Source organism: Coloeus monedula, assembly GCF_965178545.1.
Source record: "Coloeus monedula genome assembly, chromosome: 9".
In the NCBI taxonomy this organism is placed as follows: Eukaryota; Metazoa; Chordata; class Aves; order Passeriformes; family Corvidae; genus Coloeus; species Coloeus monedula.
The window spans coordinates 6,465,834-6,491,787 of record NC_138789.1 but is presented as its reverse complement, the minus strand read 5'-3'; the positions used below and the strand labels follow the sequence as shown (position 1 = coordinate 6,491,787).

Genomic DNA, 25,954 nt, shown 5'->3' with positions numbered 1-25,954 from the left:
AGAGACGCCACCATCCGTTGGACAATGAAAGAGCAGGGCATAACTGCAGACTGTCAATGCAAGTGCTGTGCAAGCCTCTGCTTCCAAGTCTTGTTAAGAACCTCTCCTTGGAAAGAGGACCCAGAAGGGGAGGTGTAATTGGAGCAACCTGTTTAGTCTGGGCAGTGAGGAAAACAGAACTTCTCTTGCTCTCCCTCATATAGACCACTTTTGAAACCCCCACTTGTTCTGACACTGTCCCAGGTAGAGCAGACGGAGCACAGCACCAGATGAGAGCCACATGCTGAGATCAAGTGGTGAAAATCTTCTCTGTGTCTCTGCGTTGCTCCTGCAAGGCACCTGTATAACAGATTAATGAGCAAAGAATTTGCTTTCTCAGTAGGGTCATTCTTGATATTAGCATAGAAACATAACAATAATATAAATTTTAGCTGTCCCCTTGTTACCTCCTCGTGCACCTTGGAACTCTTCAGCATCTTCTCAGTTGCTGACAATGAAGTTTTCCTTTAAAAGAAAAGAAAATCATGATTTATTACTGTTTTCACCAGGTTGTGGCATATACAGAATTCTTAATGAGATCATCCCCTCTATCCCTATAAAGCAGCTATGCACCAGCAAAGAGCCTGTGTCTTCTCATTTGCTTCATGAACTTCATTTTGGAAATTTTCAGGGCTTGTGCAGCTGGGAGATGGCTAAAGCAGTGCTAAGAAGGGCCACGGGTCTCTGGGTTTTGCAGCCACACCAGCCATGGAAAGAAGACCTGCCACAGATGCTGGCAGCCATGGGCAAACCTTCTTTCAGAGGAAATGGAGATGTGCTGGGAAGCTCCCAAGAGAGCAAAAGAATGCTTCCAGACAGTCAGGTGGAGCAGCCTGCTGGCTCCATCAACCTGACGGACTTGGCAGCCTCTCCTGCTCCAGCTGGCCAGGATCCTGGAGAAAACAGATACCTGAATAAGCTTATGCACAGTGATACACACACACACACACAGATATATATATATATATATATATATATATACACCCACCCACATTTATACGTCTCATGGAGTGAGCCTGCAGGATATATGAACTCTTAGCAGGACTATGCCTTATCCTGTCATGACTAAGCTAGTCTCTGTGTTAGGCATACTAACTCTGCAGGAGAGCTCTGACATCTTCCTGAACAAGATTTAAAGATGGATTTTTACTAGCTTTGGTAGAAGAAACACTGACTAAAAGCTCCTGAAGCTTGCTCAACATCCTCACATTCCCTGGGTTCTTCTAAGCCTGAGTCCTCAAAATCTTCATAGCAGAGGCCAAATCCCTCTTCCAGCTCCAGTCTGGGCACCAGGCTCTCTTGCAAGGCTCTTGACTGCTTCAGCCCAGAACAGAGTTTCTGGTTACATCAGCAGTAGCTGGCCAAGAGAAAGAGAGAACAATACAGCCTTTATGGATTAACAGTATTTCATTTTACTGTAAATTATGCAGCATATAACATGGCCCAGAGGAGTAATTTGTCATTCTTTCGAATCCTTGCTTTTTCTCTCCTTTCTTTCTCTTCACCTTCTGCTTTTCACTTCTCCTTCCTTCTACTTCTATCTTTTTGCCTTCTTTTCTCTCTCCTGTCTGCACTTCCTTCCTTCCAACAGATCCCACTATTGCTTCAATGGCTCTGCTCCAATGTGTGCCTCGATGTTATCTGCTAAAATCACTGGCAACAGAACATCTAAGTGGAGATGCATTCCAGTGTCCTGGAAAGGGATGCATAAAGCAAAGAGGGCAGGACTTGAGGGAGCAGAGGACTGGGATTTGCAAGAAGGATTACAGGCAGGAAAGACCTGGAGTAGATCCATTGATACAGGCAAAGTAGAGAGCTCACCCGCAGCAGCAGCTGATAGAGTTGTCTACAGCACTTCTGTCTGGAACTGTTAGTCCAAGGAAAAATATATTTCATAGTCATAAGGATAAAAATAAATAGAAGTGTACCAACTTTGGAGTGCAGGATATTTGAATTTATCTGGAACGACTGTGTGTGTACATGTGTGCATACATTGCTGTTGTTATTTTATTACAGAGTGCTGTTGTGAGACTTCCCTTCCCATTTTGCATAGATCTTCCTTTTCAGACATGTGGTCACTGGTTAAGGGAATATTTACTGGGAAATGCTTCAGTTTTTGCAGACCAAATTTTTCTTGGTTTCATTCTCAGGAACTCCTTGGCATAACCAGAGCCTTTGCCACAGATGTCTCAGACACTGCCTTAAAAAAAATTATCCTGACCAAAAATTGGTGCTTTGGTCTGTGTGAACTGCTAAACATCATCACAAAGCAGCAATTTGTCTGTTAGTTACTTACAATCTTTGCCTCCTCAAACCTTAATGTTTAGGTCACATGGAAAAGTGCAGTTATGGACACAAAACCAGCACTCACAGGTTGCTGTGTTTGTTCAAACTCATCTTTGGTTCTCTTCCAAAAGCCAACCTCCCAGCTGACATTTGAGGTGTTGCTCATGTCACCTGGATGCCTGCTCCAGGAGGGAGAAATCCCTTTCCCACAGCAAGTACAGGCCTTCCTCAATTTTGTCCAGAACTTGAACCTCCAACACTCAGGAGTCAAAATCCTCCAGCCCTGCAAAGGCCCAAGCTCCCCATGGACTGGCCATCTGGGACACCAAGGAGCTGCCTCTCCCAGGCCAGGACCCAGAAGGTGCTGTTCTACCTTACAAAACTTGACTGGCCCAGCTACCTTCCTGTCCAGCCACCACAGGGCAGCTTCTGCCTTGTTAAGTTTGTGTCCTCTCAGGGACAAACAAAAACACCTCCAGAAAAGTAAACTCCCTTGAGCTCATCCATCCTGTTCTTGAGATCAATGCCAGCCCACGTTCCCCTTCACTTTCCCAGTCACACAGACAATAGTTCTTTGCCTCTCATTATGCATAAAGTCATGCTTCCAGGTCCCAGAGGAAAGCACAAACACGCCCAGAGTTCCTAGTATTAAAAGGTATTCTGTGAAGCACGGAAAACCTTTGGGACAGTCTGAAGAGATAGCAATAGACAAGATTAACCACACAGTCTGCTTTCCCCAGGCCCTGACTGTACTGAAAACTCTGCAGCCTCTCCCCTTCCCTTGGGGTTTGGCTGCCTGTTCTACAGACCAGCTCTGATAGGGTGCTACTGCGAGCTGGGATCACACTGCCAAGAGAAGTAACGTGAAATATCATCAAGCAGCCCTTACAGGACTCTTCCCCAACTCCCATGGGAGCTGCCTTTTAACTCAGGCTCTTGGTCTTGTCAGTTTGCCTGTGCTCATACACCCTGTTGATCTTGATCCTGGATGTGGGGGGTGAGGTGTTCCCTACTGTCCCTGATGCAATCAGATCCAGGAGCTGGTGCTGACATCCTTTCTACGATGCACTCTCCCTACCTGCTGAACACCAAGACAGGCAATTCAAGCTGTCCATCACAAGTGGATGACACTCTTGTCCTCTAGGCCATCTTCTCACGTTGGAACTGAGTCCAGGCACAACTGTTCATGACACAAACCACCTTATATCTTCTCCAGTACAGGAACAAGCCGAAGATCAGACTGCTGCCTTTTAAAAGACAAAAACAGGGAATGATGTCACAGTAAATTCACGGGAAACTTAATTTCACCCCTATTCTTCCTAAAATCACAGGGCTCCTTTTGCCAGTGTTATATTTCAGCATAATTTTCCTTTCTTTACAATTTTCTGTTCAGCACAAAGTGATAGGAGAGCACAGAAACCCATTGCCGGAGATAGTGAAAGCCTTTCTGGATCATCTGTTTCAGAGCAGGTCTCTCTCTATCCCCCAGGTTTCACTTGCTGGAAAGCTACCCAGCCATATGTTTGCAATTAAAGTCTCAGTTCCTCACAGGCTCATGGCAAATAGTCTGCTTCACCTGGGTCATATCTCTAAAGGGAATTCCCCCAGACTGGATTTGCAGGCCATATTCGGTGGCAGCTCTGACACAGGTATTAGCCATAATGGAATCCATGTCAATTATGAGTTCATCCATTCATTTTTCTATCCAGGCCTCCGACTCAAATTTCAGACATCTCCTTCTAAAATGCAATTTGACCCATTTTGGAATGGAGAGAGTTCCTTAGTCACTCCATTTGAGACCAATTAGCCTGTTTGATTTGGGATCCTTTATCCCTCAGTGCTCTTAGCCTGTCTGTTCCAATAAATGTTGCAAAAAATCCCAGTGTCTGAAATCCCTGCATGCTTCATGAACCCTATTTCCTACCCAGTAACTGTACTCCCTTTACTCCCCTTTCACCAACCTGAGTCAATCACAGAATCTGGGGTTACTTCATGCCGTCTCCTTGAAATGCCCTTCAAATCTGTGCCTGTGGAGGCCATGCGGATGAGGAGGCATGACTGACTTGTAGCACTTTCTCATGGCTGAGGAGCTCAGAGCAATCTCTTTTGAAGAGAATCCATGATGTGAAAAAGCTCTCGGAGTTCAGAGTTCACTTTTAATCAACCTCACTGATTTGGTTTGAAATATTGATCAAATCCTAGCTGCTTCCTTTCCAATGATCTGATGGATGGTCCAGTCAGCCCATGAGTTTGGGGAGAACTCCAGCTTTCAAACTAAGGATTAATCACAGATTTGCTGTGATTATTTGAGCTCAAAGCTTTTGTTTTATGTGTCCTTCCTGGATGTTTCCAGCCCCTCATGTCCCTGCAGACAAGTCAATGGTGTGGATTCACGGCTGATAATGGAAACAAGGTCACAGGTTGTGAGAAGACATCTTCCTGCTTTAATTCATGATCTTTAGAAGTTCTCCAAGTTCCAAACCACAATAGGCTGAAAGGTTTGTGAAATGAGGGTGCAACCACAGCACAAAAATAATTTAAACCTGATATAATGTAAACTTTTGATGGAGGAATGAGCCTGAGTGCGTATTTAACTGTCAGCACAAAGAAGACAGCTTTCCTCATTAGATGCCCAGATGAATTGTTAGAGGAGATGGGCTGGAATTGGCTCTTCCCTCCTAAGCCTCTGGGATCGACCCTGGACTTTTGGCAAGGGGGTGTGTTTCAGAATCCAAACCTGAACCTGACTCTGAAGTTGGCCACTCGCCCCCTCTGCATGTGGCAGACCTAACCCAGCTGAAGGCCTCCATGGCCTTGTGCAACACAGGGAGTTGAAAACCGAGATATGGATTTTCCAGCCAGGGATCATCTCTGACTTTCCCAGCTTCAGAATGCAATTCCAGTTGCTTTATGTCACTTGCCTGTTGGCTTTGGGGGAAGAAAATAAAATTATAAAAAACCCAACCAGTAACAATCCAAAAAGTCAGCAATGTTGTCCCAGGAACATTCTTCCTTGCACAGCACAGAAGACAATCAAGCCCAGCAGTACCCACATCCTCAGCCCTTTGGGCCTCACAGCTTTTTCTCCCTCTTTCCTCTGCCTTTGTTTTGGGGGTTTTATTTCAATTTTTATCACTTTGGCTCATGCTGCCTGAGAGGCAGGGAACCTCGTTGGTGTCCTTGAACTGTTTACTCAAGATAGGAGCACACCCAAGAGGTGGTTTTCAAAGCCCCTGCAAGTGTCTGAAAGCCCACACCAGCATGTTTTGTGGAAGGGGTTGGCTGCAGCTGGCTCTGCAGGACTGCCCTTGGGGACAAGTTTGCCTGCCAGCGACAGAGAGGTGCTGGGGGTAAAGCATGTCATCTTCATCCTCCTCCTTTGTCTGGTATGTGGCTGTGGAGAAGTCCTGCTGCAAGTTAGACTCTGCCTCTATTCTGGCTGATCTCCAGGCTCCCTGCAGTGCACAGGAACAGTGTTCCTTGGGTTTCCTGAGCCACCAGCGCTGCCTCCTTCGGGGGCCCTCCCTGCACATCCTGAACCCAGGAGCTCTGATACCATCCCATGGAAACCAGACCCCCAGGCCTCTGTGTCTTGCTCATGCTCTCCAGTGACACAGGACAGGCGAAGCCCATGACGCGCAGGTTTTGCAAAAATCTTTAATACTGTTACTTTTTATGGCAGGCTGCATGAAACTTTAAGATAGATCCAAACAGAGCAATAGAGTTCAGCACATCCCCATCTTCCTTGTCATCATTATCCTTGCACAATCTCTTGAACTTGGATCAAGGCCTGTGAACTGTCCAGAGTTGTCCCCCTATGCAGCACTTCTCTGCACCAGGGAATCTATTCTGCAAGCAGCTTTATCCTGCTTTTCTCCATTTTTAACCTAGGTGGTTCTTCACTGAATGGCCTCTGCTTCCTTCCTAAAGTCTTTTCCTCTGCTCCTCTTCGTTGCCATCTACCTTCCTCTTCTTTCTGGTCCTCCATCTCATGAGCTTTTTCCATAATTTTGAATTCCTTTGCTCTTCCAGAGCAGATAATAACATTTTATATTGGTGATAAGTTAATATTTTAGAAATAAACTTCTCATAATCAAACTGTATAGACAGATATGTGAGTACATGTTTCAATTGGACACTGGTTTTCTGAAACATTGAGAAAAATTTATCAAATACATTTCATATTGGAAAATAAGAAAGTTCAGAACATTCAAAAGCTGTGGAAACAGAACTTTCTCATGTTATAAAAGTGTTTCATTTTGGGGAAAGACTGGGTTTTCTTTGCTTTTCTTTTCCCCAGAAAAAATATTCAAAATAGGTACTTTTTAAATGTTTGCACAAAAAATAGCATACCTTATTTAAACAATTTCCTAATGAAAAATGTCCATTGGGTCCCGGAGATGGGTTCATTCCATGGTCACAATCACTTTTGATGGTGGCAAGGTTGGTTATGCTTGATAAGTGATACAGGGAAGAACTAACAAACATTCTTTGCTGCTCTGTGCTTGTCCCAGCTCTCCTCTGCCACAGGCCTCCCTCTGCTCTCCAGTCGCTTGGCAGGAGGCAACGTAGTATTTGTTATTGGTTTCTCACCAACCATGGAGCCTCATTTCTTACACAGCCTCCCAGGACAATCCCAGGTTCTTATGTGTAAATGAAATATGGCTCTGTTGGTGCAGGCTGACGGGCCCTCTCCATGGGCAGCTTGCAGGAAAACTCACCCGTGGCATTCTGGCACCATCCTGAGCCCATTAGCTCTGCTCCTGCTGCTTCTGCTTCCTCTGGCATTCTCAATGTTGCTGTGGAATGAGGAGTGAGCCCCAGAAGAGGCACATACCTAGAAACATGTCACTTGTCTTGCCACTGCTAATAATTACTGACACTTGGGCTTCCACATCTCCAAATAGGTGAATGGAGTTTTCTTTGTTGTGCAGAAGACCGTCAGAGTGAACGGAAACTGAATGCTGATGATATTTGGATCCGAGGCTGGAGCTGCACCTCTGATACCAGAGCTTAAGTCCATCTGAACAAGCAATATTTGCTTTCTTCCCACTGCAGTTTTCTGTGCCTCCAAGCCTCACTATTGAATCAGGAGGCAGCCATGAAAAGGAAGAGAAGAAAGGAAAAGAGAGAATAGACCAAGAAATGTGGCATGTTTTTATTGAGTGTCTAGGTTTTGTCAGGCTTTCAGATGCAATTGTCCCACTGTTCTAGAAATTTTTCTGCAATCAGATGGGCAAGGAGTATAACCTTGGAAAAAAGAAAACCTGAGAGGTTTAAATAATCACATACTACCAGTGACTAGTACCCCAAACCTGATCATCAAATCAGTGTCACAGAATGGTTTGGGCTGGAAGGGACCTCAAAGATCATCCTTTTCCAAAATCATGACATAGGCATTCACTGGGTGAAGAACTTCCTCCCAACATCCAATATAAATCTACTTTCTTTTAATTTCAATCCATTCCCACTCGTCCCATCACTAATGCCTCTCTAGTTCACAATATCAGGACCTGTAACATTTCTCCATCTCATCAGTGAAAAATATTTCCTGTTTGCAGAGCAAACTTCTATCCCTGAGGTAAGAAGCACATCTTAACACAAGGGCTGGGAAACATTTGTCAGCAGTATCTCTTTTAAATAGAAATCTGCACGTTGCAGCAAATGCCACAACCATCTTGTTGAAAACCAAAATTATTAATGACACTAATATGTAATAATTAAACAATACTCATAGAAATGGATTGTGGGCTGCTCTTTACTTGGGTAGGGTATTGCCCAGTTGAATCAATGGGATGTTCTTTAGGGATGCTACAGGGAGGTTCTGGCCTTTGAACAAGGCTATGACCCTTTTGTAAGAACAAAACATCACAAAAGTAATCACATCTCAGCAAGAGCTCCAGTTTTCTGGTCAGAAACACTAAAAATCAGAGCACTGATGGTCCAATTTCCACAGCTACCTTACATCAGCCTGACTCTGCTCCCACCATAAAATCAGTCACTGGTGTTAGGAAGAACAGCCAGTGCTTCTGAAAATCCCCTCTCTTGGATTTATCTCAGACTGCTCTAAAATGCTTCTTCAACTCATACATCAGTCTTAACATCCCTTCCTCAGAAATGGCTTTGTTCTCCATCCAAACTGTGCCTCCCAGCCATTGGAGACATGGAAGTAAAGTGGTCTTCGGTCATGCCTGCCAAAATTTTGGCTCAGAGCAGATCCCTTACTCCACCATGAGGCTCCAGCAATGTCAGCTAAGGCATTGTGCCTGAGCTCCTGATCTCACTTGCAGGTGCTAGTCATTGGGAGCCCACTGCTTTCTGTGGGGCCAGGATTTCATTGCATTTAAGCTACCACAGAGTTCAAAGGCCATTCCTCTCAGTGTCAGACTAAAGCCCTCCTAAAGAAGCCATGAGCAGTGCTAAGGAAACTCAGAAATCTCAGCCTCTGCAAAACCAGTGAAGGAATTTTCCCTTAGTAGCAAAGCCCTTAGCATCTTTTGTTTTGGAAAGTATGAAAATGTTTCCATATACTTTTTCCAAAATTCAGCCCTCAAGAGTCTCGTGTTGCTCTGATGCTGAGAAATCCCTCTGCTTGCCCCAGAAAAATTAAAAAAAAAAAGACGGCCCATGGAGTGTCTGAAAAATGGCAGCATCCTCAAGCATCCCGAAGCCTTGTTATCCTTGTTTTGATCCCAGGTTCCCACGGCTTCTTGCCAGGTTGTTGGGGGTCTGGCATCTCTGGGGGTTTTGTCTGGATTCTAGGGCAACACTCCCGGGTGTCTGTGGGCTTCCTGTCCCACAGCAGGACTGAACACAGCACAGGGGCCCCAAGCCCTGGAAAACACAGCATCCGTCTGCCAGGAGCGCGGGCTGCGCTCCCACAGACTCACGGCTGGGCTCACCAAAACAGAACCACTCTAGAGGATTTCAGCAGTGACGAAGGATAACTTCCTGACAACAATGAGAGATTTCCATTACCCATGTTCCAGACAGTCCCAGCCTAGAGTCAACATGGTGTGCTGGCAGAGGTGAAAAAGTTCTGGGCTACACCATGAGAGCCTGGGGCTCAGGACCCTGCCTCAAGGCTGCTGCTGGGCAGACTGGGACCTTTGCCAAGCCTCCTACTGCCTGCCCAAGACTGGGGTCAGCTGTTATTCTGGCTCCCTCCCTACCTCTGCAGGGATGCTGCCTCCTGTGAAATGAGTCACACCTTACAGAGAGGCTGAGGAATCCTCTGGAGTTGCCTGGGTGTTGGCTCAGAAGGAAGGAGATATGTGTGCTGCCAACACTAAACGTCTTACCCGGGGGCTGTGCTGGGGCAGTGCTCATGCTGTGCTGACTCCAGCGAGCAGAGGGTGCCTGGCCCATCCAGCCCCCAGTGGAACAGCCTTTTCCTTCTCCAGCTTTTTCCCACCTCCCCTTGAGCCTGTGCTCACACATGAGCAGCAGGGCCGGCACGTGGGTCCCCATCACCAGCAGGGCCAGACTCCCAGTTTGATCTTATCACAGATGGGCCTCACGCTCCCCCAACAACCAGGAGAGCACGTGGGCGGCAGCCACCCCATAGAGTTTGCTTCCCCAAACCCATAGCTATCCAATAACCAAAAGTGACAGGCCAGGAACCCCTCCAGGCATCTCGAGTGGGTTTTTAATGCAACACTCAGGCAGAATTTTTGTTCCAGGTTTTGCTTTGAAATGATTTCTTAAGCACACAGACATCCAAGCCTGGGCCTCCAGCTTCCCGGCTTGTGCAAGAGCTCTTTTGACTGTAAAGCCCTAAAGTCCACGTCACAGCTCTTCTGCACTGTACATGGGCTCTGCGCAACGCCTGGCAGAAAGAAATGGCACAAAAAGTGTTGATAGATCATCTGTGGAAGGCCTGAACTCCAGCCAAGACAGATAAAAATAAAAGAAATTTAAATAGTTGTGTGTGAGTGTGTGAGTGTGTGTGTGTGTTTTATGAAGGGAACATTTATATTTTTAAACTAGGAGTAATTGTATTCTGTATCTGAAATGGCATCTGAAAGTGATTTAGTGGAACAATGTGGTTTCTGATTGGTGCTTGAACTAGTTCCAAAGCATTTTTTATAATAAGCAGCATAAAGATCCCAATTATCTGATCCTTTTCCCTAACATGGTCAGAGAGGATGTTTCCAAAGAAACGGCTTTTGGGTTGGGTTTTTTTCATTTGTGACACTGATCCTGCAAACATTTACACACACTCTTAATCCTGTGCGTAGTCCCAGAGAAATGAACCAAGGCAGTTCTCAGCAGCAAAGCTAATCACGAAGTAAACTACTAATGTTCAGATTTGCTAATCAAGGCAATCCTTAGCCTTTCAGGGAAAGGTCTGCTTGTTATTCCAAGAGCTGTTCAGGATGCATTTACGATTCAATAAAGGAGGCCCCAGCATTACCAAAATAATTACTTACTCAAACAAGCCTGTAAAACTCAAGGACTGCCCCAAATAAAAGGAGGCTTCCCCCCTCCAGTTTAATAACATAAATCTAGTGAAATGCATCTTGCTGCCATAAAATCAGTTATACGTGCCTTAGAAACTGTTGATTTACTAAGTGGGCAGGGAGGTCAGATCCTGCAAGGGACTCAGAGAGCTGAACAGATGGAGAGAAGTTTTAAATCTGAAAGTTTTGTCCACCCACAGAAGTGGAGAGCAGTTCATATCTTACCTTGTAACTTCACTCTCCAAACTAAGACGCATAAAAGCAATGCTAGAGATTAAATGGAGCCATTTTGATGACTTCTCAGTAGAGGGGATAAAGAATGACCCAAAACCCCACTGTGTGTCCCAGAAGGGACTGGGTCTGTCTGCAAAACTGGCTTTCCATTGGCAGCATTCCCCCTGCTCTAGGGCCCTGCAGGAGGGCTGGCTGTCACAGCCTGGGCACTGCCTTTCCCAAGCAGCCCTCAGGAGGCTGCAGGCACAGCTCCAGCACCCTGCAGCACTCCAGACTCCTGCCAGGAGCACTGCAGGGCAAGGCCAGGCATGGATAAGGATGGCAGCGGTTGGGAGCAGCAACAGGGCCTGCTACAAGACAGATGATTTCTTCCTGACAGAGACAAGGGTCTCTGCCTTCTTAGAAACATCTCTTCCACTTTTCACCCTGCAGAAAAAGCCCTTCTTTCCTGAACTCCCTGGCTTTGGCTAGGTCCTTCCTGCCACACACCACAGCAGGGGAACCACAGGCCATCCTGGATGTCAGGTTTCTGTTCTTCTTTCAAACACCACCTCAGTTTTCCTCTGTTTTGAGCAACTTGGGGTTTAATGTGCTGCAGAGGACATTTGGGTGCCACCCTAATACCACGTGTGGTAACTAAGCTGCAGAGGCTCTTGTGTCAAAAAAGGCTGTGTGTAACATCACCCTCAGGGTCATCTTTCTCCACCTAGTTCTTGTCTGGTAGAAGGAAACTCTCCTCTGTGTAACAAAGAAGAAATATCCAAGCAGAGAGCAAAGGAAGATGCCAGGCAGTCATCCTCATTCAGACTAGCTGTAGTTTGGGGAGGTGTGAGGGATTAAGCAGCCTGTTCAACCTCACACAGCAGGGCAGCAGAGCTCCAGCAGTGGGGTTGCATTTGTAGTCAGGAGGAATAGGAAAACAGCTTTAAAAAACGCCAGCTGTCTTCTTGTGGGTATGAGCTGATAGGGACCATAAACCATTCCTCACAACACTGTTCCATGCTCTCTACAAGCTCACACTGAAGCTGACTGTGGTTTTGCAGTACTTCAGCCTGATCCCACACCCACCTCACCTAGAAAGTGTTGTCAGACCAATCCTGGAGGTGCTCAACCTGCGCAGCCCCCAGCACTATGCAAAGGTAATTAGCCTGAGTGTTTGGGTGGACCTGGAGGTGTCACCTAACTGCAGCAGCCACCTCACTATCGGGTACCCCTGGTTGCTTGGATCATGTTCTGATGATGTGTGAACACAAAGGTGGCCAAAAATAAATACTAGAAGACGCCTGACTCCCCTGAGCACTGAGGCTCTCATGCCAAGAAATATTCTTGCTTCTTGCTGCCTCTTTTTGTGGTGGTTTTCCTGAGACTGAAAACGCTCCTCCACTGCAGAAGATGCAAAAAAAATTCCTGCTGACCTCAGCATTGAGTTTCATCTTTTTGAAGCTTTGTTGCGCCTCTAAGATAATTTATGAGGTGTCAGGATTTTCCGACCACAAATGTCTTGGACGAAAACTGTTTTTACACTACAGATGCCACGAAAAAGAAGCAATTTCAGTCTGTTTTCTCTACAGCACTGTCTGTGTCCAAAATGAAGCATGGGTTCAGAGCTCCTGGAGATTATTTGTGTAAGAGTTGTCCGGGCCAGCGCTCCACTGAGACTCAGGCTGGGTCTGATTCCCCACCTTTGCCTCATTGCCCTGATCTTCTCTGTTGGGAGGGGAACTCCCATTTCCTGGTGCTGTGCCACGAAAACATGAGCTTGCCAAGTTATTCTCTGTATGTGTGTTTGTGTGTGTATGTGTTGAACAAGCCAGAAGTACCAGAAATAAAAAGATCCATTAACAAACCACATTTTTCAACATCTACCAGGATGCCCAGATTTCTTGTCTGTGGACTTCTCTTCCCCGTGCTTTAGGTTTTCAAGGGGGAAAAGGAAACCAAGAAAAAAACACAAGACCCCAGCTTAGCTGCCTCTAATCCAGTATGCACCTCAGTCTCCATGAAAGTGTTCTTGGGACGACAGCAGTATTTCCCTTGGCTGGGATGCCCAGCCTCCTGGCTCCTCTTGAGCTGCAGAGCTGTAGACATTCCGCTGAGTAGTTTGCAACCCTGCCTGCCAGGAAAACCCAATGTCTCCATGGAGAAATCTCAGTGGAGGAGTTTGATACTCTGTCGGGGATGGAAAAGAAGGGAGTTTATGCCTCCCTGAGACCAATCCCTTCCCTAAAAAAATGTTAAAGCAAGAGGGATAAAAAGAGAAAAGGGATCATATTCATACAGACATGAGTCCAGATATGCCAGTAGTGTTGGTGTGTGGTGTATTGCTTTGTGGCAAGATGGGCCCAAGTAATGGGACTCAGGCCAAGTGTCTGTTTAGGTCAGTGGGAGTCTATCAGCTTTGGATCAGGCCTATGTTTAGATCTGGAGCTGAACTTCCAAAAGTCTGGGCATGCTTGCATCTTCTGGTGAGGGGGAGCTTGGTTTGGCCTGGCTTTGAGATAGGAACCAGCTGCAAATGTAGGCCTCCAAACACGTTCTAGGAAAGAGGTTATAAAAGAGCTCCTTCTTGCTCAATGCATTTATTCCCTGTGGGCCAGATTCTGACATCTTCATTAACACTGAGCAGAACCTCACTCCAAGAGCAGTTATATTGATTTGAATGGAGCTATTCAAGGAGTCAGCAAGTACCTCATGTCAGCAAGGGTAGCACCATCTAAGGCTCACAGCTGTTCTCTCCATTGACATAACGAGTTTTTTCTCCTATTAGCACATGCTGCTACAGACAAAGCACGTCAGGATCCTTTCTTCCTGGCACCTCTCCAACGAAATGCAGATTGCAGATTCTTCATTACTGCTAGTGTGATAAGAAGCAAAAAGTACAGGAGCTCAGCTTATAGCTCCAACATCTATGAAAATCCTCCTGCGATAAGAGGAAGCTGTGATGAGAAGGTCAGAGTCCCTTCCTGAGCATTGCTCTAAACACCTTTTGCCTGCTTTTCTTCCTGGCTTTGAACCGGGCACTTAACCTCTGGGGCAGCTGAATGAACCCTACACTTAGACAATTAGGTGTACCTGATTCACACAACTTGGAAGCTGTGCTCCTAACTCATATTCAGTCTTTTGAAAATCTCACTCACAACACCCAACACCTGCACATTTAAATCCCTCCCTTCCAGCACAGTGACCAGCTCAGAAATCTGTGTTTTCCTTACTGTACAGGAGGGGAAGAAACTTCACCCTGACATAGTCAGGTTTCCTCACCATTAGCAGCAGTTAGCATGATTTTTAACTCATTCTGTATAAAACTCCTTTCCTGCCATTTTATCTCGGATCTATCCTACACAGTGTTCTCAGATATTACAAGCCGGTATCCAAGAGTCTGCTGCTTTTCCAGCAGGCACTTCAGGACTTTATGTGGGCAGCAAATTCTCTGAATCTCTGATCTCCCTCAGAAAACTGATCTGACATTGTAACAAGAGTAAGTGGTAGACTGTTGTTTGTCAAGAAAGACCTTCTGGGAGACAGTAAGAAGTGGACAACCACTGTTCTTTTGGGTTCTGCTCTGGATGGACTGATGAGCAGAGAGTTGTCAGTCCATGCAAACAGTCATTAGTCCATGGAACTACAAGGTCTAAAAGGGAACAGCTGAGTTCTGGAAAACTGCTGGCAGCAAAACTGGAATTATTGGTCATTTATAGGTTGGGAGAGAACATAGCGTCAGGACAGGGAAGTTGGTGGAATAATTTGTTTGCATACATTTCACATGCAAGAATGAATTTTATAGGAGCAAAATGTCTTCAGGGGATGGGTCCTGCTTAAGACTTGAGATCTGTGCCCACTTTAGAGGATAGAGAGGAATGGGATTCTGGTGTTAAGTCCTGGCCTGATGCTCCCAGAGCCCAAAGGCTCTGCAGTGCAAGTTCCGAGTGAAATGGAGACTAATATCTATAAACACTGGAGCACATTTTGGAGAGGGCAAGCAGGTTAAGCTGTTTTGTAAGATACAGCTAATGAAAGACCACTGTTGCCCCGAGGAGAATGGAAGGGAATTGTATTATTTATGCATTACAATTGCAGCCACTAAGGCATAAACAAAGCAACTTGCACAAAACCAGACAAAGGAGATTGCTGCAGAGTCAGCAGTTTCAACTCAGGTTTCCTGTGTCCCAAACTAGCACTTTAATCATCTTCCTTCTCTATGAGAGAGAAACAAATATCAGAGAACGCAGTGAGTCCCCACATTTTTCTAGCCCAAGACAGCACTGTGTCCATTGTTGGGACTAGCCCCCTAGGAGGAATTATTTCTATTCAGTTTGTGTGTGTCACAGCCAGATAATGCACTGGGTGGTATTTCCTTCTCTTCCCCCAATCTTTCTCTTTTATGACCACATGACTTCACCCCCTCGTGTGAGTGACAGTACCCATTAGACTAGACTCTGATGCAAAACAGCTGTGTGCAGAGAAGGGGAGGAAGGGAGTGGGGAACAGCAATTTAGAAAACAATTAAGAACATCAATTCCAATTCATTTGCTTGGCCAGGATAAGTAATTTCTAAGAGGTAACTTGATCTGTAGCGGACAGAGATTAAAGGCACACTCCATTATCTCTAGTTTACAGTCTGGAGGAATTTGTTTTAGCTGGTTACCAAGGAGGCTGCATGGAAAAAAAAGAACCTTTGCCTAAAAATGTCTAAAAAAATCCTCCTGATTTCTTCTTTTAAAGAGCTTGCATGGATTTATTAACTCTCTGAAAGTACAGTTGCTTTGTGTGGCAAGAGGAATGGTTCAGCTTTTGGAGATATCCAAAATCTTGGATGTCTCGCAGAATCCCTGCCTGGAAGATCTTGGAGGTACATTTTATCAAAACCGATTATGCCAGTTTTAAACAGCAGTTAAGATTTGGTGTAGAGATAGACCAGAAACATGAGAGATGCAGCATTCCACAGAGGAAGCATAGGATCTGGAGGAGAACACAGTGAGCTGAGCATCAGGCAGCCTGGCTCTGACACTGCTGCACTTTCTGCTGTGGAAGGCGATTCCCTGCACTGCTTTACCACTGCTGTGGGCAAATCAGGGGTGAAATACTTGTACACCTCTCAGAGGTGCTGTGGGACTCCATGAGTAAATACCCCAACGTCCCTTTGATCACTGAGTCCAATCCCAAGCTTGCCAAAGCAAAGGCTTGTGACCCAAGAACACTAAGTGTTCTGTATTCCCACTTGTATACAGGATGACACCAAAAAGGGAGTATGTGATGGGAGAGCCACAGATTCTCTGCCATGGAAACTCCACACTCTGGAGCTCTCCCTTTCCGCTGTCCTCAGCACTTTTCCACAGCTCTGTGTCTGTTTTTGCCCCAACTCCTATGGACCTTGATCCTTTGCTCTTGTTTTGCAAAATACAGTGCTGTAAAGAAGCCAAGATGCCTTGCAACTCCAGACCACCTAAATGCTGCTCAGACCATTGGCGTTATCATTTGGAGAGCCTTGGTACTGGTGCTGGCATTTCTTCCAAGAACCCAGAAATGACAGCCCTTGTGCTTGCAGGAACATAGAGGCCATAATGTGTCTGTGAATCTCATGTGAGGAGCTCATGAGTGGGGTAAAAGCACACATGAAAAATACCAACTGTGAGCTGGCTCGAAGTTCAGAGTTGGCCTTGAATCTGCAGTTCCTTGACTGGGTCCAGACTTGTACCTTTCCTGTGCAACTTTGTTTGTCTTAGGGACAAACCACATCGCTGCCATCACGAGAGGGCCAGCCTGCTCTTTATACGGCTGTATCCCTGTTAGCTACCTAAGGCTCTGGGGTGATGTAATCACCTCAGTGTAAATGGGAGCTGAAGAATGTGATGTGACGAATTTTCCTGGACCACCAAATAAATTAAGAAATAGGCTCCCAGCCCAGAAAGGTTACCCTCCCAAACAAACATGTCCCAGCCTCCCTTCCTCACACACACTTACCTTCTTCCACCCCAGGAAGCTGAGCTCCTCACAGACTCCATTACAGACCCAGAATGAACAGGTTCTTCCAGCCAGTCGGCATCTCCCATAGAGTAATTGCTTTGGTATGGGCATCTGAGAACAAGACACAACTGTATATAATAGAAATATTCCCTCTGCATAAACTTCTCAGTAGACTTACTTTTGTCTTGTTGCCAGGAAATGTTTTTGGAGCCTCTTGCTAACCTCACATTTCTTTGATTAGAGGGGCATGGCCAGTTTGTTCCAATAGTTACAGGGAAAAAAGGAATGAGAAACTGGAAAGCCCTCTCAAAGCACATCAGCTCTGCAACATGAGACCACCCCATTCCACCACCCTTCTTGTGACAGCTATACTTCTAAGGGTTGGAAAGGAATGGGGGGAACCCATCTCGCAAACTTGCTTCTCCGGAACGGGGAATGTCACTGTAGGTAAGCTTAGAACCTGAGGTCATTTATGCAGCACAATGCAGTGAGCTCCAGGGTGAAAGAGGAGCCACTCCACAACCAACAGGAACAAGTGATGAGGGGAATTAGCAAATGGTCAAACTGGTTGGTTGGGTGGGGCAGGAATATCAGAAAGTAAAAATACAGTCAGCCAAACTTAAGTGTGGCCCGGAAATAGGAGTTAGCCACTGTCCATCTACCAAAGTAAGAACACTACTAGGTTTGTGTGACAGTGAATGGCCTGGGCCAGGGCCTTGGCCTCACAAACTGCTTAAAAATCTGCAAGGCGGGAGATGCACATTCTGTGCCCAGTTCAGGTCAGGTTTACTTTGCAGCATGAGGCAGGCACTTGGCTTCCCTCCGTCCCAACTCCTCTGCATGCACAGCTCCCTGGGTGAGGACTCGCCTCCCTCCTGAGGCTCAGCAGCAGTTTGTTAAGTGCCCGGTTCTCTTAAGAGGCAAGGTGACCAAGGCAGTGTAAAGTACTCTATTTTTGTCCTGGAGAAGTCATCCTCCTCAGAATCACACTCATTAAGACAGCAGCTGTCGTAATCCAAACTCCTTTGATGGAAGTGGGGAGATTGCCAAAGGGAGGATTAGCTGATGGGTGTCTTGAGGTGCAAGGGTGTCTCATATGGATTTGTGCAGGATTTTCACCTCAGCTGTCCTGGCTGGAGCTGCTGTCCTACCATACCAAGACACTCTCCTTGCAGGCCCTGCTCTGCCTCCCACAGCAGTGAGGCCCTGGCCGAGGGCTGGTTGTGTGCTCTCATTTCAGCTCCCTTGGGAAGCAAAGGTGCATAGTATGTCAAAGAAAACCCAGCCCTAGTCTGTGAAAAACTTACCTGTTGAACACATAAGGAAGGAACAGCTTTGTCTGGAGGCAGGATTGATTCAGGAGGGATTCCCAACTTGCCTGCTCAGTGATCTGATGCTCTGGGCTATCAGTTTCCCTTCCACAGTAGGGATTACTTTTGCTTCTCTCTGCACTGCACCTTTGAGACCTATGTATGAAATCACTGTAAGCTACTCTGTGCTTTTAGGCCTAGTCTTAAGTAAAGACATTTAGAAGGCACAGTTCCAAACATATTCCTAGACTATGTGATAGACAGGAAGTTTCTCATTATTCTCCAGGTTAAAGGAGTAGCACAGTCCTGTTTTTCTCATCTATGACTCTGCCTTTTCCTCCATTTTGTCTTGATCTTTGTTTTCTGCCACTGTGTTTCTATGGATACATCAGGCTACTTGTGTGCACTCACAGTTATGGGACAGTAAGGAAGGACAATCTGCAAAGGCCAGTTGGATCCACTTCTGCATTCTCGAGTTATATAAGAATTTTCATTTTGAAAGAACACTTTTCTAACCTTCACCATGGAATTAAGCCTTAAATGGTGTTAACTAAAAACACAAGATAATTATCTTCTAAAATGTCATTATGTGAAAGCCATTATTACTATAGGGTGTTTGAGGATGAAAATACTCCAGCCTGTCAACTCTCTGGCTTTCTACATCAAACATCCCCCTCCTTTCCCACCACCATATTTGCAATTCACACATGGCATGAGGCCACTTTTTCTTTCTGACTCCTAATGCCAGGAGATAGATGCTGTTCTGTCCACTCTGACTGCCAAACAAGGCACAAAGCAGGAGGGGAGCGAGTGCTGTGTGCTGCCAGCTGCCCCACAGCTTCTTTATTCCACAGGATTGCAAACCCATCCATGGGTGGGTATCCATTCTTTTGTCACCGGGCCCAGTGGAGCAGGGTATAAGACTGCTTGTAATGTTATTATTAAAAGGTTCCCTTGGGTTGTTTTTAGCAGAAATGTGAATCTTCTGCTTGTTTTCCAGCAGAAGATCAGTTACAAAACCAACACCAAGCAGAAAGGCTTTTTTTGAGAACAGGGGCTCTGTTTACCATGTTAGTTTCAGGGAAAGTTATTTGGGACAAGGGAGGAAGTAATTAAATCCTTGTTTACCATCTTGGAAACCCAAATCCCTTTGGTTTACACAAATAAAGAGAAAATGGCTCAGTGGCATGAGCACATGGCTGTGACTAAGGAGAGCTAGGTTTGTTCCCTGCTCTAACTCATACAGCTCTCTCAGGCCCTTCTTCCCTCAAGATGAGATTAAACCCATTTGGTTGAATTTGGTCCCAGCTGAAGACCAAACCACTCATCAGCAGTGAAAGACAGGATATTCCTAATGTCAGATTTGTCCAATAGCACCAGATGTACTGACAAGTCTTGCAAAGGAACTGGCCTTGCTTCCCTGATTATTAGGCAGCTGTAATAACCCATTGGACTAAACAGCTGAATTAAGACAAGAAGAATGTACTCTGCTTTTTGGGCTTCTCATACATGCAATGAAGCTACCTAGTCCTTCCCCACCTGACAGTGGGGTGGAAAAGATCCTAATTATTACAACCTGCTCTAATGCTGAAATGCTGAAGGCTATAAAAGCCTGACTGGAAGCAGATCTCCCTACCTGAGAAGGCAGTGGTGGAAAGTAATCCACTGATTCCTAAATCCTTTCTGTTTGGTACATACACCTGTCCTGGCTATTGTATAACTGATTTGGATCTCCATGGTGCTCTATGCCATCTTTTGTGAAGTGGTATTTCTCTCCTTGCTGTAGAGATTACAGTCTATTGGGGGAGGGAGGATGAAGCTGCCTGTGCTGAAAGAGCCCAGAAAAAGAGGATAATTAGTTCCTGATCTCAGCTGCAATAGGGCCAAGGCCAGGTTTGCTCTGCCTATAGAAATCAGCATTGCTTCATGTTACAAACTGAAGGTGTTATCAGACATCAACTTGAGGGTCTACAAGACTGAGGAGAACAGAGCAACAGGGACTGAATCCTACCTGAGCAGTGAAATGATTTGGTGTGAGAAAGCTCTCATTGTTCAGGGTCCCTCTGCCTTGGCATCCAGACAGTTCTGGGTGAAACACAGACTAATCACAGGCAGGGAGCACGTCAGAAAGCAGAGTGACTCTACAGACACCATCCAACAGGAGCCTCCTTGCCCTTGGTAAGTGGTCAGGACTACCTCAGATCAAGGCAAATATGGGTCCTCTGGGAACTCTAAGGTTTTACTGGATCACTTAGTTTCTCTTGATGAGTGCTGCTTCAGAGTCTCAGTTGCCTGGATCCCGGTGGGGATTTTGTTGATGGGGGTTTATTGACTTCTTGTTACCTTGAAGTTCCTGCAGCAGGGGGAGTAAGAGGTAACTCCTGGAGTCTGTTTATTTTATGGGTTGGATTTTTAAGAGTTTGCCAATTGTACCCCAATTTTAGGAGAAGTCATTTGTTTATTTAGCAATGCACTCACATACTGATCCATAAAGAAAACTAGAGTGTTATTTAATAAGACCCAACAGAAGGTCAGCCCTGGTTCATTGGTAAACTGATCAATCCAGAGTGCAAAAAGCACCTCTAAGGAAACTCATCATGTCTATCTGAGGGAGGTACCAGCCAAATATCAGTGTGATTTGTACTCCACTGAGTTTTCAGGAGTTTCTGTGCCCATACCTTCTAAAAGAAAAATGCTAAAAGGTCCAAGATGGAGAAATTTCTAACAGCCTTTACTTCAGACCTCTGGAGAGACTTTCAGAGTTGCAAGATTTTTACAGCTGGGGCTACAGATCCAAGTTTGCATCTGTGGGAGAAAGAACAGACTTGAATGCACTGAAGTCTCACAGCAGGGTCCCTGAATTTCCATACACTGGAGCTGAAATTCACCTCACCTCTCTTAGACACCTAAGAATTACTTGTCTGGACCTAAGACAGTCCCCTGGGCTTCTTCTACAGCTGCATATATGGGATAACCTTGGGACAGCCATCATAGGAGAGAAGCAGCTTTCTGGGAGGAGCTGATTACTCCCCAATGAAAATTGTGGGAAATCTTGACAATTGCCTTAACCCCAGATGAGTTTCTCTTAGATGTCCAAATCAGGTGAGAAGCACCTCCCCCCTGGTGTGCCCAGTGACCATGTGCACCCATGGGGAAGGGAGCCACAAGGTGCTCAGGTCAATTTAGCTGATGCTGTGTCCCACATTACAAAATCCTCACATGACTGAGAGGCTTAAGATACAAGCAGCCTTAATTCAAAGAGGCTGAGACAGATCTGAGGGGGTTTTACAAGTGAGACATGTCAGCTTTCACCCAGGGGATTTGCCATGGAGTCCTGGGATGGAGCCAGGTTGAGCAGATGACATCCCATGCTCATCCAGCAACAGTTCCCTTGGCAAACAGTTCTGGACTATTACTTTGCATGGCTGGGGATCCAGGTCACGCAGCAGTCCCTGTTCCACTGCAGCAGATGCCTTGTGAAAAGCTGGCAAGCCACACGTATTCCCAGGACCACAGGTCACCTTGGCCAGTACAAACTGCATATATTCTATGTATAGGGGTGTGCATAGGTAAAACTGTTACCATGTCTGTGCCCACAGAGGGGAATAATCCAAAGATTTTGAACCTAGATCTGTGATTTTTGACTTGATGAGGGAGAAAGGAACAATCAGGCACAATGTACCTACAAATCAGTTCAAGTCACTGTGAAGAGGCACAGTTGAATGGAGCTTTCAGAAGGACTTTGCTATCACTGGGATCTTTAATACATCTGTTTAGAAAGGGATGAACGCACAGGCCTGCCAGGTCTCCTGCATGTCCCTGTTCTTCTCCACTGACTGCAAAGAGGGCCTAAACAATCACCTTAGATGAGATATCTGTATTTAGATGTCTTAAATCAAGTGAGATTATTTGTACCTAAGATGCCTACATCTCCCTGAGGGGTTTGCAAAGACATGCTAGTGCTAAACTCAGATTGAATTGGCCAAATGCTTTAGAAAGACCTCTAAATGAAATATCTCTAGATGCCAGCCTCCACTGACAGGCACTTAATGGCTTTCAAACATGGTCTCCTAGAAAATTCTGAAAATGGTAGTGGTCTTGTGTGAAGCTGAGGTTCCTACAAGCCAATCCTTCAGAGACTTACAGGCATCCAACGACGCCAATGGGTATCTGCTAAGCCACAGTGCATTTACGAGACTTGTGCATTTTCAAAGGCCTCTAAAAATCTTAATCTCAGGAGTCTGAAGATACCACAACAGGTTGAAATGCCTGCAAATCCAACATTTCTTTGAAGAGAGATACAGGGAAGAGAGACTTTTCACCAATTTTATGTTTTTATTTTTGCTGCAGGCAAAAAACTTGAAACTTGGTTGCTGTTTCAATGCTTTGAAAGGAAAAGAAGCTGTTACTATTCCTGAGCAATCAGAGGCCTGAGCCCTCTCTTTGAAGAACATTCCAGGTTGGGCAAGTAAGCAGGCTAACACAACTGTGCTGTTTCAATTTGTTCCCAGCACAGCCAGTATGAGTTTATGGCCGCCTGCAAAACATTCTGGCCTGGTTTGTAGACGTGCTACTCACAGCTACCACTTAGATAAAGCTGTAATGCTGCCCAGATCACCTTTTTGCGCCTCAGTTTTCTTTTCCCGAACACAATAAAACCCATTCTTCATGGCCTAGGAGTGTATAGTGTCATACAAATATTATTATTTATGGTGATGAGAATGTGAGCTTTGTATGGTACAGTGGTCTGGGGGTGCCTACTTGCCATTATTTTGGAAAAGACAGGAATTAACCTGCATGTTTGAAATGCAGCATGTTGTTATTGCTCTCAGACAAACAGAATTACCTCCTCTTAAAATCAAAGGTAATCTGTTTTATTTCAGTGAGATGTGGTGATGTCCCCAGAAAACAAATAATTTTTGGCAAGTTGGAAGAAGCATCAAAGGAAGAGAAGGATGGCATGCAGCACAAATGGTTTTAATCACACATAAGAGTGAAGTTTCTCTAGACAGGCCTATGTCTGATATGCCATTGTAAATGCTCTGGGGAGCCTGGATTAAGAGCATGGATTAAACCAAGTGAATGGCACAAAGGTACTCAGGGTTCTTTGGCAGACTAACTGGCAAAGCTTTTGCCACTTGGCATTAGGCAGTGCTATACTGTCCCTTTAATGCAGTATCCTGGTTCCACGACTTTGATTTTCAGTGGGTGTTTGGTTATCCAAGTCCATGCCTTCTTTTTGACAGCCACAGCTTCTCAGAACACACTGCACTCCTGTTTGACATTAACAATGAGGATGCTGAATTGGTTGTAACAAGGATGCACTGTCACTGCACAGCCCCTGGAGAGAGGGGAAGCTCTAATTTCAGTCCAGTCCAGTTTGGAGGTAGTCAGAGTGCTCTGGAGGTGTCAGCTTCTTCTTCTTACCTGTCAAAGAGCCTACAGTAGCTGCTTCCTAGACCAGGCATACTGAGATGCCTGAGTGGATGGAATAGATTTGGACAAAGTGAGCTTGGGGAAAGGCTTCTTGACAGGGCTGTTCCTCTTGAAATCAGTTTCCTCTGGAAATTGCTGACTTGTTTCACTAAATTTAGGGACTGGGAATGTGCTGATTTTATTAGTGTATTCTGTAGGAAACTGATGTTTCACTTCAACTATTTCAATACTATATAATGTATTACATCGTCATCTCACATAACATGTCCGTTCAAACTAGCTTATATAAACATCCAAACAAGAAAGTCAAACTAAAAATATCTAATATCATTTTAGTACTTCTGAAATGAAGCGTTTTAGCACATTCATTCAGCTGTATGTTTCAAAACTATGGTGCTCTCTTCCAGTTAGGAATGAAAGGACATCTGCAATGTCTGAATTGCCTTTGGAATATGAACAGCTTGAGCTGTGATGGTTGCTGGAGCTGCATGGCAGGGATTGATTGTCAGAATGCTGCAACAATTGTTCCCCTACATTTTGTTGGGCTGCAGTGGCATTTGGAGGCTACGGTCAGGGTTTGAGGCTCACATTCATGTAATAAAGGTAATACTTGACCTTCAGTCACACAGAATAGAAGCACTGGACCTGATACAGGGAAACCAAGTGACACCAGGCATGGCAGAAATGGGATTTACTGTGCTTTGGCTAAGCCTTTACTTGATGTGGTTGCTGGGGAGAAAGATCTGATTGAAGGGCAAGTTGGGTATTTCCCTAATCACCTGTGATTAGTGGTGAATGAGGACTTGAGCTTGAAGGACCCTCAATGTTCTGTGAGCCTTGACGCAGACGGGGTCTTGATCTTGGATTAAATTTCTGGTAACATCAAGATTGGGAACAAGTCTTAAATGAGCACCAAACAAATGGGATTCAAACCCCCTCTGCAACCCAAGAAGCTAAAAACTTCTTTAAATTAATCATTTAAATGGAAGTTGAGGCAGAGCCATTGAATTGACTATCCAGTCTTTGAACACCAAAGAACAACTGATACATAGATGATTTCTAAGCAAAATCTTCTGTTTGAAATTTGTGATTACTTATTATTATATACTATTGGTAAAATGCAGATAGCCCTGAATTTCTAAGCCAAGAATGGCCCTTACCCAAATTAAGGAACATTTAAGGGTGGCCTGTACTGGGTGACTGGGAGTTCTTGAATGAAAATATGCCTCAGAAAGGGAGGAAACCAAAATATTATTCAGTCTGAAGCAATCTCATGCATTTAAGCTCCTGAAGGGCTTGTGTTTCTTTACTCTTGAGGTTCATTATGTCACCAGAAAAGCTTCACTATTTTACTGTGGAAGCAACACAACCACGAAACATTAATTTCCAGGAATGTGGAAACCATGAAATATGGGTTTTTCTACTAAATTAAGATTTTACTTTTCCTCTCTTCTCACATAGGTAAGGGAACCAATTTTCATTATATATTTATGTATATACATTCTGGAAATTCTGATAGGAAAGATATACAAAACACAGGAAGAACGTTTTTACATTGAAAAATGTATTTTACTGGTAACCACACCAATCATTTATATTCCATTTTTCATCTTGAACCACTTTGCATTTGATATCCATCTTGGAAACACGTCTCTCATTACTGAACTGCACCCACCCTGGTGTATATATGGCCAGCTGATATATTGTGCCCTGTAAGCTGTGGCAGCTGTTTAGATTTGTATAAAATTTTTTATTCCCCTGTTTCCACAATGCCATTCTCTCACCATTGTAGTGACCAACACCACTCAGGTCTGCCTGGCACAGACACCACTGTACAAGGATCTCCAGTAGTCCCCAAGTATTCTGTACCATGGCAGATGCCTCTGGCTGGAAGAAAAAGTGGTGAAGGTCAAATTAATTTTTAATACATGTGTATTGGGTTGACCCTGAGTTGATGGACAGTCTTTAAGACCAATTACGCTTCTCACAATTTACATATTTAAACCGCACAGAAAGGCGGGACTTCCCCTTTTGGTCGGAGCTCGCCTGCTGGAAGGTGGGGGGGCTCCGAGCCTCCCGGCCCCGCCGGGCCGGGCCGGGGCCACTGCCCCTTTCCCCCTTTCCCAACACCGCAGCACGGACCCTGGGTGGCTGGGGGGACTGCCTCAGAGCCACAGGCAGCTAAAACCAGCCATGGACTGCTCACAGCTAAGCCCATCCAGC

At 45.3% G+C, this 25,954-nt stretch overlaps 1 long non-coding RNA gene across 1 annotated transcript; it reads right to left on the bottom strand.

Annotated features, from left to right (window-relative positions):
- Nucleotides 1–228: 228 nt before the first annotated feature.
- LOC309576334 lies at nt 229–3,504 on the bottom strand. Its single transcript, XR_014226670.1, has 3 exons — nt 3,404–3,504; nt 447–504; nt 229–339 (listed from the first exon to the last, which is right to left on the bottom strand). It is a non-coding gene; the product is annotated as an uncharacterized lncRNA (long non-coding RNA).
- Nucleotides 3,505–25,954: the final 22,450 nt, after the last annotated feature.